The sequence below is a fragment of the Oncorhynchus gorbuscha genome, unplaced genomic scaffold (assembly GCF_021184085.1).
Source record: "Oncorhynchus gorbuscha isolate QuinsamMale2020 ecotype Even-year unplaced genomic scaffold, OgorEven_v1.0 Un_scaffold_963, whole genome shotgun sequence".
Classification (NCBI taxonomy): Eukaryota; Metazoa; Chordata; class Actinopteri; order Salmoniformes; family Salmonidae; genus Oncorhynchus; species Oncorhynchus gorbuscha.
Window position 1 is genome coordinate 123,107 of NW_025745898.1, and position 13,893 is coordinate 136,999.

General features: G+C 41.6%; 1 pseudogene across 1 annotated transcript; it reads left to right on the forward strand.

Moving 5' to 3' along the window:
• The first annotated feature begins 4,229 nt into the window (after window positions 1-4,229).
• On the forward strand, window positions 4,230-12,673 carry LOC124020881 (annotated as a pseudogene). The gene is made up of 6 exons (XR_006836160.1): window positions 4,230-4,532; window positions 5,270-5,438; window positions 6,090-6,202; window positions 7,421-7,598; window positions 10,643-10,802; window positions 11,660-12,673. The product of XR_006836160.1 is annotated as a GTPase HRas-like (transcript).
• The last annotated feature ends 1,220 nt before the right edge of the window (window positions 12,674-13,893 follow it).

Here is a 13,893-nt window from a genome sequence, read left to right on the forward strand (position 1 = left end):
AAGAAAGGGCAGATGTTTTGGCAAATGACATGTAGTGGGGGAAGATAGAGTGTTAGCAAATTGTCATAGGTGTGTTTTTGTATATAGGTACATTTACACATGTGGGACATTATATGAATTGTATGCATTTGTATAAGTGTGTGTGTGTGTGTGTGTGTGTGTGTGTGTGTGTGTGTGTGTGTGTGTGTGTGTGTGTGTGTGTGTGTGTGTGTGTGTGTGTGTGTGTGTGTGTGTGTGTGTGTGTGTGTGTGTGTGTGTGTGTGTGTGTGTGTGTGTGTGTGTGCGTGCGTGTGTGTGTGCATGAACATTTTGCCTGTTGAACCTGAAACTCTTATTGGGTCACTGTTGCTCACTCATCAGTTGAGTTTAATTTACATGTCATTTACTTTCAAACAAATAATTCTCCATGAGCTGTCTGTCGGTTTTGTGAGTGTCTCTGGAAATTAAAAAATGTAAGTGTCTCATTTTTGAAAAGCTTGTTGTTGATAAGCATGGGTGGTATGGATGACTGCGACTCAGCCCAATGCTTATTTTCAGTTGCTACTGGCCTATGTTGCACACAGCAGTCCAATGTTTCGAGCATCGGCAAAGTGGGCATTATATCCATGAGAAAGGGCCATGAGTTACTCCACTGAATCCTGTCAGAGACCAGTTAAATGGTGCTCCAGAATTCAGACATTATTGTCATATTACCCTCTCAGTATTTTAGGCATTTTGCCAAAATCACTGAATGCACTTATATGTAGAAGTCAATATTTACTGTATGTAGGCTACTGTTCCTTTCTATATACGTTTCTATGTATTAGACAGTACTCTCCCGAAGTGTGTGTGTGTGTGTGTGTGTGTGTGTGTGTGTGTGTGTGTGTGTGTGTGTGTGTGTGTGTGTGTGTGTGTGTGTGTGTGTGTGTGTGTGTGTGTGTGTGTGTGTGTGTTTAACTATACTAACTAGTAAACAAACAAAAATTTGACCAACTGGGGACATTTTGTTGATCCCCATAAGATCAAATACTGTTTCTAGGAGGTTTAGGGGTAAGATTAGAGTTAGAGTTTGTGTTAGGGTTAAACTTAGGGTTAAGGTTAGGGAAAATAGGATTTTGAAGGGGACTGAACTGTATGTCCTCACAAGGATAGCTGCACGTGTGTGTGTGCGTGCGTGCGTGCGTGCGAGCGAGCGTGCGAGCGTTCGTGAGTGTGTGTGTGTGTGTGTCTGTCTGTCTGTGTCGGGTGCAGGTGCTGGAACATTGTGCGGTGAGCATGCTGTAATGATGGTTTCATGGGTGCAGTGAGTGCACCACACAACGTGTCCATGTGTCCACGTGTGACAAGAGAAGTAATGATGACTTAGGATGTTAATGTGTGAACACACACTGCTTTATTATTTCAGTTGATGAAACTTGTCGGCCTGTTAGTGAATGACTGACTGTTAGTGAATGACTGACTGTTAGTGAATGACTGACTGTTGGTGAATGACTGACTGTTAGTGAATGACTGACTGTTGGTGAATGACTGACTGTTAGTGAATGACTGACTGTTAGTGAATGACTGACTGTTGGTGAATGACTGACTGTTGGTGAATGACTGACTGTTGGTGAATGACTTGTTAGTGAATGACTGACTGTTAGTGAATGACTGACTGTTGGTGAATGACTGACTGTTAGTGAATGACTGACTGTTAGTGAATGACTGACTGTTAGTGAATGACTGACTGTTAGTGAATGACTGACTGTTAGTGAATGACTGACTGTTGGTGAATGACTGACTGTTAGTGAATGACTGACTGTTAGTGAATGACTGACTGTTAGTGAATGACTGACTGTTGGTGAATGACTGACTGTTAGTGAATGACTGACTGTTAGTGAATGACTGACTGTTGGTGAATGACTGACTGTTAGTGAATGACTGACTGTTAGTGAATGACTGACTGTTGGTGAATTGTGTGTTACCCTTTTGTGCAGTGATGGAAAACATGTGCGGTTGCCATTGCACCACGGCGTGCAATGTGTGTCTAGTACTGGTCTTTAGCAATATGAATTGTATCTTCAGGTGTGTGTGTTCTGTCATACTATACAGTGTATGTGTGCGAGGCTAAGGGGGACTGTATGCTTCACGTGTCCTGAACAGAACATTTGAGCAACCAATCCTGGACTTGTTACTACAGTTGTGTTGTTGTTGTTTTTCTGTTGATTTCTTTTGTCTCTTGGATTCTGACTTTCCTGTTTCCATGTTCTCCTCCGTCTTGTTGAAACGTACCTGTGGGGAAACAACATGTAAAAACACATACAGACATATACATACGAAAACACATACAGACATATACATACAAAAACACATACAGACATATACATACAAAAACACATACAGACATATACATACAAAAACACATACAGACATATACATACGAAAACACATACAGACATATACATACGAAAACACACAACAAATATGACATGTATGAAATATGTATATGTGTAAAATAAAAGGTGTATATAAAATGGTGTCATCGTTATTAGTCATATAGCATATATACATGTATATAAAATGGTCTCATCGTTATTAGTCATATAGCATATATACATGTATATAAAATGGTGTCATCGTTATTAGTCATATAGCATATATACATGTATATAAAATGGTGTCATTGTTATTAGTCATATAGCATATATACATGTATATAAAATGGTCTCATCGTTATTAGTTATATAGCATATATACATGTATATAAAATGGTCTCATCGTTATTAGTTATATAGCATATATACATATATATAAAATGGTCTCATCGTTATTAGTCACTTTCTAAGTTTACAATAGCATATTGGTTACAGTAGTCATATAGCACTGGTACATTTTAGTAAATACAGCATATATACATGATTAAAATGGTATTGTAAGAGCACGTTATTAGTCATATAGAATTTGTAATAAAATGGTGTTTATTAGTCATATATATTTACATTCATATTCCCAATGTTATAAAATGGTCTCATCTCATATAGCATCCATCTCATCTCACTTTCTCTCAATCCATATTGGTTACAGTAGTCTGCACTGGTACATTTTAGTAAATATTGGTATTGTAAGAGCACAAGGAATTTGTAACTCTCTTCATCCCAATGTTCCCCCTCTCTCTCTCTCTCTCTCTCTCTCTCTCTCTCTCTCTCTCTCTCTCTCTCTCTCTCTCTCTCTCTCTCTCTCTCTCTCTCTCTCCTCCATGACAGATGGATGCTGGATTATCTCTGTGATTTTAGGCAAAGATTAGTGAGAAGAGCAGATGCACTCAGTAGGAGAGAGAGAGAGAAATGGGGCAGGATGCAGGGGATTGGCTATAGCCTAGGTTATGGCAGGGAGGGGGAGGGTGTGTGAGTGTGTGTGTGTGTGTGTGTGTGTGTGTGTGTGTGTGTGTGTGTGTGTGTGTGTGTGTGTGTGTGCGTGTGTGTGTGCGTGTGTGTGTGTGCGTGCGTGCGTGCGTGCGTGCGTGCGTGCGTGCGTGCGTGCGTGTGTGTGTGTGTCTTCCCTAAATCCTTAGTGAGCTGTAACACAGTTTGATCCATCACTGTCAGGGTTCCACTACTGACCTTTACAGCACCAATCCTCTAACTAATGCAGTTCGATACTTACAGCAAACCCAATAGAGATTAAGGTATTTCATTAAGTTTTATTTCCCAATATTATCCTCAACCAATTTGTCAGTTTGAATATCGTTTTTTAAGGAAACCCCATAAAATTGGGCCATCAACCTTGTGCTTGAAACGTGTCAATCGCGTGCAATGAACAAAGCCATCTTGACTGTGTGTCTGTTTTTCACAGACATCTAAATATTGTATATTTTGGTCGGGAGCGGTTAGCTCTTTTTACAGCCTTTCGGTTGGTTAGCCGCTAGTACAGTGATTCCATCTAGTGGTCAAATTATCTCCGCACACTCAACAACCCAAATAATCGCGCCAATCAGACTCGAGTGCGCTCTTTCCAAACCTCACTGCAGCAATGTCTTTGATTGGTTAATCTTCGTACAAAGGCGGGACTATATCAAGGCGTTGAGAGCATGCGATTTATTTTTTCGGGACACGACCAATGAGGCTTTCAGTCGGTTCCTGATTGGTCAGTTTCTGATTTTGAAGGCGTGTATAACCGGAAGTAGAACGAAAGCCCCATTCTGGTTAGGTTACTCTACTGTCTGTCTACTTCACCACAATGGTATTGGCTGTTAAATCAATACCATTGATTGCGTTTGCCGTGAAAACCTTACCCCTTTTCAACCACAATGGAGTCTAGAGAGATTTACTCCCCTACTACTAATTCTTACCTATAAATTAATTCGGGTTATATTCAGCCTATATTTCCCGTTCATTGCCAACAGTAATTTGACATATTTGTGGCTCAATTGCTGCAAAGATTGCAGTTTCTAAAATCATATATTTGTTCTTAGCTGGCTTCAATCAGGAAATTGTTTCAGGCTATGTAGCACTAATCTCATTTTGTCATTCAAACGCTGCATTTTTGTTTGGTGAAAAACGACCAACCAAATTAAGGTAAGCGCTCTGATTTTTGTCATTTTCCTCATGCAATAGGCCTACATTATTATCGCAGAAATGCAGTGATTGTATTCTGCCTAGTGTGTCATCTACCGCAGTCTGTTAGTTATGCTATGCTAGCTAACGTTAGCTCCCATACAAATCTGGGTCAAATTAGAGCCGGCCTCTTTGCTAATAGATACCAGCATGTTTTTGTAATGACCGCGAATAAAGATTGATATCCTGCAATGATCAGACAATTCTCCGGGACGTGGGCTATTCCAAATCACTGAAAAAAGCATATTATGTGAACTTGTTGTTGGCTGTACTGTAGACACCACAGGTTTCCTCGTGCCTTTGTCTTACTAATGCATTGTTTTCAATTGAAATAGTATACAGAGCGTTTTCCTTTGGGGGCTGCTCTTCACTCAAAAGGGGTCCCCCAAGTGTATAGAAATATTGTCTAGAATGTACCTAATTGGACAGAAAGACGAACACCTCATCACACTTGAACAGAAAGTATATAATTTGCCTAAAATATAGGACTCGTTTGTTTCAGAAATGAGTTAATGTATAATATTGTTATGAATTCGGGGACTAGCCCTGACTGGGACACAAACTTTGATCTAGAGACTGTCAAGTCAACACCTTAACCATTATGCCAAGAGGTCAGAATGTCTTGTTGAGGTTTGGTTAAGGTCCCTACATTACCCCCTTCCTTCAGGAGAGTGTGACCCACGCTTCTCTATAACAAGTTCCTCAGGTGTACACCCCTCTCAGATGGCCTCAAGGATGCCATCCCACATCTGACACCAGTGTAGCCAATTTCGAGGGGGTAGCACCGACCAGGACTCGAATCTGGGTCCAGCTACTGTAAAGACCAACACATGAATCATTACGGGAGGAGGTCCAAGTCTCTTTGAGGTCATTGGGTTAAGGTCTCTACAATGAACCATACTGTCAGGTGTAAATCTGACATGCACACACAATTACACACAGACATTTCAGAACTTATTTACAAGTAAGAAAACAACTAGTACTTAAATCAACCAATTTAATAAATGTTCATGGATTCAGCATTTAAAGCTACAATATGTAACTTTTTGGGTGACCCAACAATATATATAGAAATGGGAGTTATAGGTCTGTCATTCTCATTTAGTCTAAGTGGTAGATCTGTTCCATGTGTGCTATTAAATATGCAGGAATCGCTCCGCCATTTTGTGGTTGCTAAAATTCTAAATAGCCTAATTTCAGTTAATGTGACAAAACAAGCCGTCATTGTGTAGAGAACCATTGTACCATCTAAACCGCTGTGAAATAGATTTTCCATAAACAAAAATATTGTATTTTCTATTACAAAAAAATATTGTATTTTCAGCTGTTTTGAAGCTGGTGTAAGAAACCAAAAGAAGCAAAAACATAACATATAGAACTGGAAGCATAGTAATAGCTTACATAGAACAGATCTACCACGTAGACTTGCTTTCAATGAGAAGGATAGATCTATAACACACTTCTATGTGAAGAAGCTTTAATGGAAACACGTGTTTCTCTTTCTCCCGCTCTCTCTAGGCATGACTGAGTATAAGCTTGTTGTGGTGGGTGCTGGAGGTGTTGGGAAGAGTGCCTTAACTATCCAGCTCATCCAGAATCACTTTGTGGATGAATATGACCCCACCATCGAGGTGAGTTGCAGGTGTTTGTCTCTGTGTGACTCTTATTAAAGGGCCACTCCACCACTTTTCCCTTATATCTCCAGCACCAAACCAGTGTCTGCATATATGAAAATGGCACGTTGTTTTGATCTGTAGTTAAAAAGTATAAGAAGGGTTCCTCTAAAATGCTTCTGTGACATCACAGGGTAGGATTAAAAGTAAGAGAAACTGTGATTTTCAAAAACTGCAACAAGTTTCTAGCCAAAGGGATGCTATTTTTGCTCCCCCATCAACGCGAATGGCAGTGTTGGAAAATCATTTTTTGTTTTTCTTTACTTGATGTCATTTTTTAAAAAATTAAAAAATGTAGAAATGAGCCGTTTTCACATATATAGACACTGGTTTGGTGATGGAAATAATGAATAGGAGGTTAGAAAGTTGTGGCGTTGCCATTTAATAGTAAGTTAATTCAATTGAAATTGTCTGCTTCAAACGTAGCAACCCACTATATGGAGTCTATGTAGATTCTATAATATCTATCCACAGTCTCCTGATCATTAGGATAAGTGTTGCCGCTAGCTAAACGGTTAGAACGATTTACAGAGTGGTTCTGTAAACTGAGGGTGGCAAAGGGGAGGGATTATTACTTTCCAAACATTGTTACCATCATGCTTTCCAATCCATTCAGATTCACACCAGTACCTATGGGTAGGTGGTAGGAGTCTATTAGAAATTTGATTTGATTTGTCTCTGGATAATGTTCATTTGGGCAGCGGTTCCCAAATCCAGTCCTCGAGTACCCCAACAGTACACATTTTTATTGTAGCCCCGGAGAAGCACACCTGATTCTAACTAGTCATCAGGCCCTCAATGAGTTGAATCAGGTCTGTTTGTCCGGGGCTACAAAAATGTGTTCTGCTGTGTGTTTCTCCAGGACAGGAGTTGGGACCCACTGCATTAGAGCAACAGAAAAATACACCGTTTTGCAATGGAAAACAAAAATAAAAATTTTCTCATTGGACAAGTCCAGGTAGTCCCTTCCTGTTTCTGCTTGTTTCCTTCCATTTGGTGCCTAATGAACACACCCCTATTTTAGGACTTGTACTAGGTTGAATATACCCAGGTTAGCAAAACTTAATAATTCCATGTGGAAGCTTCTGAAAATAAACAGATTCCCAGCGGTGTCTCATTTATGCTAAGAGTTCTAGGATATTAGAATCCTGTACTTAAGCTTTATGTTCAATCTAGGACTCGTACAGGAAGCAGGTGGTGATTGACGGAGAGACGTGTCTGCTGGACATCCTGGACACAGCAGGTCAGGAGGAGTACAGCGCCATGAGGGACCAGTACATGAGGACAGGGAAGGCTTCCTTTGTGTGTTCGCCATCAACAACATCAAGTCCTTTGAGGACGTTCACCTGTACAGGTACTGACTGTCTGTCACTGTGACAGACTGCTGTCCGACACCTGGAGTGTATTCATTATTCGCAGACCGTAGTGGAACGTTTGGCCTGTTTGTGAAAAGTTTTGCAACGGAAACCGTTTACACTAGGAAGCAAACAGAAGGAAACTGGGAGGGACCTACTTGAATTTGTCCAATATAAACTCTAGTTTCCATTGTAAAATGGTTTCCGTTTGGAGTAAACTATTTCTGTTGCAAAATGTTCCGCAACAGACCAAAGGTTTTGCTACGGTCCGCGACTACTGAATACAACGCTGTAGAGTCATTATCATGTTCCGTTAGAATGCATTCCTTTCCCTGTTGTCAGACTCCGTTAGGCATCACGCCCCAATTAAGGCCCAACTCTAAATGTGGAACAACAGCTAAACGGCGTTGCCACTACTTGGTTTGCTTGAACTTGTTGACACTACCCATCCCGGTAGCGGGATAATTGTCATCAGCAACCGCTGAATAGCATAGCGCCACAGTCAAATAATATTACTAAAAAAATGTCATATTCATGAAATCACAAGTGCAATATAGGAAAACACAGTTTAGTCTTTTGTTAATCCACCTGTCGTCTCAGATTTTGAAATGATGCTTTACAGCGAAAGCAATCCAAGCGTTTGTGTAAGTTTATCTATAGCATAACATTATGTACACTTAGCATCAGGTAGCTTGGTCACGAAAATCAGAAAAACAATCAAATTAATAATTTACATTTGATCTTCAGATGTTTTCACTCACGAGACTCCCAGTTACACAACAAATGTTCCTTTTGTTCCATAAAGATGATTTTTATACCCAAAATACAGATGTTTGTTTGTCACGTTATGTTCAGAAATCCACAGGAAAGAGCGGTCACAACAACCCGGACGTATATTCCAAATAATATCCATAATGTCCACAGAAACATGTCAAACGTTTTTTATAATCAATCCTCATGTTGTTTTTAAAATATATATTTGATAATATATCAACCGAGTGTGTAGGTTTTTCAATAACAGCGGGAGGAACAATGGCGGCTTTACTCAGCTGCGCAAAACTCACTCAGAGCCCCCACCTATCCACTTACGCAATGTGATCCTTCACACTCATCTTTCAAAATAAAAGCCTGAAACTGTCTAAAGACTGACACCTTAGGGAAGCCATAGAATAGGGAATATAGTTTATATCCCTTTAAATGGAGGATAGGCATGCATGGGAACGGAGGGTAGGCATGCATGGGAACGGAGGGTAGGCATGCATGGGAACGGAGGGTTAAATGGGAGGATAGGCATGCATAGGAACATGCATGGATAGGCATGCATAGGAATGGGGAGGAGGTTGCATGGGAACGGAGGGTCAAAATGGGAAGAGGGGTTTCAAAATAAGAGGCATTTCCTGATTGGATTTTCCTCAGGCTTTCGCCTGCAATATCACTTCTGTTATAGTCACAGACAATATTTTTACAGTTTTGGAAACTTTAGTGTTTTCTATCCTAATCTGTTTCTGGGGCTGAGAAATGGGCCATTTCAAATGGGTACATTTTTATTTGCCAAAAACTAAAATACTGCCCCCTACACACAAAAGGTTAAAGCTTAGGGATGGGACTGGATATCTGTAGCCACTCAAATGTATAGATGGCTCTATGAATGCAAGGACCGACGGTCCATGAAGTCAACGTGATCATTTGAACCATGTGGGTTCCCGTCCGGCCGGGCGGACATAGAGGAACTGCGTTGCCACTGACAATGGAGACGGGGCTTTGGAGTTGGAAGGGTGGTGGGCTTGATTACCAACAACGACCAGACGGCCTACAGGGAGGAGGTGAGGGCCCTCGGAGTGTCAGGAAAATAACCTCACACTCAACGTCAACTAAACTAAGGAGATGATTGTGGACTTCAGGAAACAGCAGAGGGAACACCCCCCTATCCACATCGATGGAACAGTAGTGGAGAGGGTAGTAAGTTTTAAGTTCCTCGGCGTACACATCACAGACAACTGAATTGGTCCACTCACACAGACAGCATCGTGAAGAAGGCGCAGCAGCGCCTCTTCAACCTCTGGAGGCTGAAGAAATTCGGCTTGTCACCAAAAGCACTCACAAACTTCTACAGATGCACAATCGAGAGCATCCTGGCGGGCTGTATCACCGCCTGGTACGGCAATTGCTCCGCCCACAACCGTAAGCCTCTCCAGAGGGTAGTGAGGTCTGCACAACTCATCACTGGGGGCAAACTACCTGCCCTCCAGGACACCTACACCACCCGATGTTACAGGAAGTCACATAAAGATCATCAAGGACATCAACCACCCGAGCCACTGCCTGTTCACCCCGCTATCATCCAGAAGGCGAGGTCAGTACAGGTGCATCAAAGCTGGGACCAAGAGACTGAAGGCCATCAGACTGTGAAACAGCCACCACTAACATTGAGTGGCTGCTGCCAACACACTGACACTGACACTGACTCAACTCCAGCCACTTTAATAATGGGAATTGATGGGAATTGATGGGAAATGATGTAAAATATATCACTAGCCACTTTAAACAATGCTACCTAATATAATGTTACATACCCTACATTATCCATCTCATATGCATACGTATATACTGTACTCTATATCATCTACTGCATCCTTACGTAATACATGTATCACTAGCCACTAACTATGCCACTTTGTTTACATACTCATCTCATATGTATATACTGTACTCAATACCATCTACTGTATCTTGCCTATGCTGCTCTGTACCATCACTCATTCATATATCTTTATGTACATATTCTTTATCCCCTTACACTGTGTATAAGACAGTAGTTTTGGAATTGTTAGTTTTACTTGTTGGTTATTCCTGCATTGTCGGAACTAGAAGCACAAGCATTTCACTACACTCACATTAACATCTGCTAACCATGTGTATGTGACAAATACAATGTGATTTGATTTATATTTATGTTTTTTGTCATGTCCATTTGTTTGGCACATGACTCTACCTCTTGGTCCTATTCTTCCTTTCCACTTCTCACTCCTTTTTTTGTCCTCAGAGAACAGATCAACAGGGTGAAGGACAGTGACAGTGTGCCTATGGTGCTGGTGGGGAACAAGAGTGACCTGGGGAGTCGGAGCGTGGAGAGCAGGCAGGCTCAGGAGCTGGCCCGCGGCTATGGTGTGCCCTTCGTGGAGACCTCTGCCAAAACCAGACAGGTGGGTTTTCCAGCCAGGGGAGCGACACGGGGAACAGTTGGAATGGACCAGCTACACTGGAAGCAGAACTTTTAGCAGCACGTGATCCACTTCATCATGTGTTCACAGGCGGGAATGTTGAAATAGAACCAGACGCTGAGCAGCGCCTCGCTCTCCTACTTCTCACACTCTGCAGAGATGATGCATCCATTGTAGCAGGCCTGTTAGGCCTCAAACTGGACAAATCTAAACAAACTTTATTTGTCACATGTGCCGAATACAAGTGTAGACCTTACCGTGAAATGCTTACTTTACAAGCCTTTAACCAACAGTCCAGTTCAAGAAAAGTTAAGAAAATATTTACCAAATAAACTCAAGTTTAAAAATGTAAACAAAGTAACACTATAACATAATGATAACGAGGCTATATAAAGGGGGTACCGGTACCGAGTCAGTGTGCGGGTGTACAGGTTTAGAGGTCATTTGTACATGTAGGTAGTCCTGTGGCCATTTGATTAATTGTTCAGCAGTTTTATGGCTTGGGGGTAGAAGCTGTTAAGGAGTGTTTTGGTCCTAAACAGGGAGGGTCAGAGGAGATGTGTTGTCCTGACAGACTCCTGTGTCTTAACTGTTGTGTGTATCATTTCAACTCAACAGACTCACTAAAGGTATTCTGGGTAACATAACACATTTATACACAGCCGTCACGTCACTATTTGAGGACACAAATGGGATAACTTTGATGTTGGATACATTCAGGTCTCACTCTTCTATTCTACTGGTTTGCTCTGTTTTTGAGTCTACTGGAGGCGACCAAGCTGCATTCCATCACGCTTCATTGGAGTGTAAAGTTTCTCCTTTTTGCGTCTTTGTTTCAGGGCGTGGAGGAGGCGTTCTACTCTCTAGTCAGAGAGATCAGGAGGTATAAGGAAACCAACCGCAGCAACAAGAAGAGCAAGAAAAGCACTCAGAGACGTTGCACCATTCTATAACACCACACACACACTGCACATAGCCCATAACCCCCCCACACACTGCAGTCCCTTTACCACATGGGAGACGTTACCTCTTGTATTGACAAGGGATCTGGAATGGTGAACGCATCAAGTTCCACTTTCTGTCATTAGTGTCGTTACCGTAGTAACGGAAACTTCACTTCCTGTTGCTTCTCATTGGCTGCTCCATTAGAATTGTGACTTCAGTTTATCCACGTTGTTTTCTGACAATTGTAACAAGAAACTAGAAGTTGTAGCGTTGAAGAGGGGATTTATAGACTGGGTTTAAAGCTGCCATCTTCGGTTGGTTTAAATATGAACGTCACTTTACTGCCCCTAGTGGTAAATATCTGAGGAGTAATTAATTGGTTAATTAATGGTGTAAGTCTCATAGCTACACATTCCAAATGATCATCTTGTTTATTTTTTCACCCTAAGGGGGAAAAATGGATTTTTGGTCTTTGCCAACGTGTTCTGCATTGCAAGAAGCCAGTGTAGGCTAGCTTTTCTTCCATTCCAAGGTAGTTTTCTCTTCAGTATTTACACAAGTGGCTATCTCTGTTATTGTTTTTTTAAACGATTCAGCAGGGTTGTAATAGAGAAGGTATTTTGGTCCTCACTAGCCTCACTCTCACTTTCTGTATTAAAAATAATCCAATCAGAGTCGAAGGCCACAACTCACTATTGTGTTATTAGGCAGCGTTTACATGGGCAGCTCAATTGGGATTTTTCCCAATTATTGGCAAAAGAGCTGATCTGATTGGTCAAAAGACTGCCTGTGTGAACACTGCCTTATACTGTTGCCATTTCTATAGGATCATGTCCAATTATTTAGGCTAGCTGTTCAGGTCAGTGTCCTAGCTTGAGGTCCATTAAAGTTAAAGTTGTGCACATGAACATGTCTATTGTGACTTCTGATCGCCAGATTCCATTTTGATGTCCGTCGTGTGGTATTATTTCAGATACAAATTCTGGATGTGTTCCAATGTCCATGCTAGCATACTCCTTAGTGCATGCCCAATAGTTTCATGCTAAGTGGCATGGTGGTTTAGTGGTCAAGAATTTGAGCTGAATGATCTCAAAACTCAATCGGCCTTTGCAAATGAGTAATGTGTAATTTGCTAATATCTCTAGCTTTACATTCTTCATAGCTGAAGCCAGGGACTTTTCCCCAAGAGGTTGAAATAGAAGGTATCAGAGAAAACGTGATTCTCTTCTGTGGAGATCGAAACAGCGTTCATTCTATACCATGCATTTCAATCTGCAACATGTTAATTATTTCAGTCCACAGGTATCTGAAGTGTTAGACAAGAGCATCGGGGGACAAAAACAGGTATTTACACACTGAAAGGTGTCAGACCAACACTTTGAGTGAAAACATGCTGTTTTATTGGTTGGAATTATGCTAAATGTGGTCATTGGACACTTTCTAGTCTCATCCCAAATGACTGATGTAATATGTGGGCTGAGGTGAACCCACAATGACCCTGGTGTTGCCAGCAGGATGAGCAGAGGAAGAATCCCCCTAAAGATGCAGTAGTTACTGAGTGTAACCTATAGGTGTCTATGGTAGTGTTACATTGCCCAGGCCGGTGCAACAGTACCAATGTTCTAATGGTGTTGCTCAACTCTCTGGGAGTGTAGTCTCTCATGCCCTCTTCCCCCTGTTGCACATATTTGTTATAGCCCAGCACTAACACACTTGACGCAACTTCTCAAGAGCTTGTTGATCATTGCAGCAGTTGTGTTACTGTAGCGCTGGACTAAAGTAAACAATTGTGCAACTCTTAGGGTCCTCAAACTCAGCTCTGGACCTCGGCCGGTTCTACTGCAGTTGTTCATTGTTGCCCTCTAATCAGGGACTGATTTAGACCTGGGACACCAGGTGGGTGCAACTAATTCATGTAGAACAGGAATCCAGCAGGCTCTGGACCTCGTAGGGTAAGAGTTGAGTACCCCTGCCCTAGGGGGACCTGTGACGGAGTTGAGCAACACTGCTTGAATACATTCCACTTTGAGAGACTAGACAGCATACTGCCAGTTACTGAGTTGTACCACTCCTTCACACACCTGGTCTAGTCACTTTAAGGTTGTTTCATAATTAAAGTGGCTTTTGG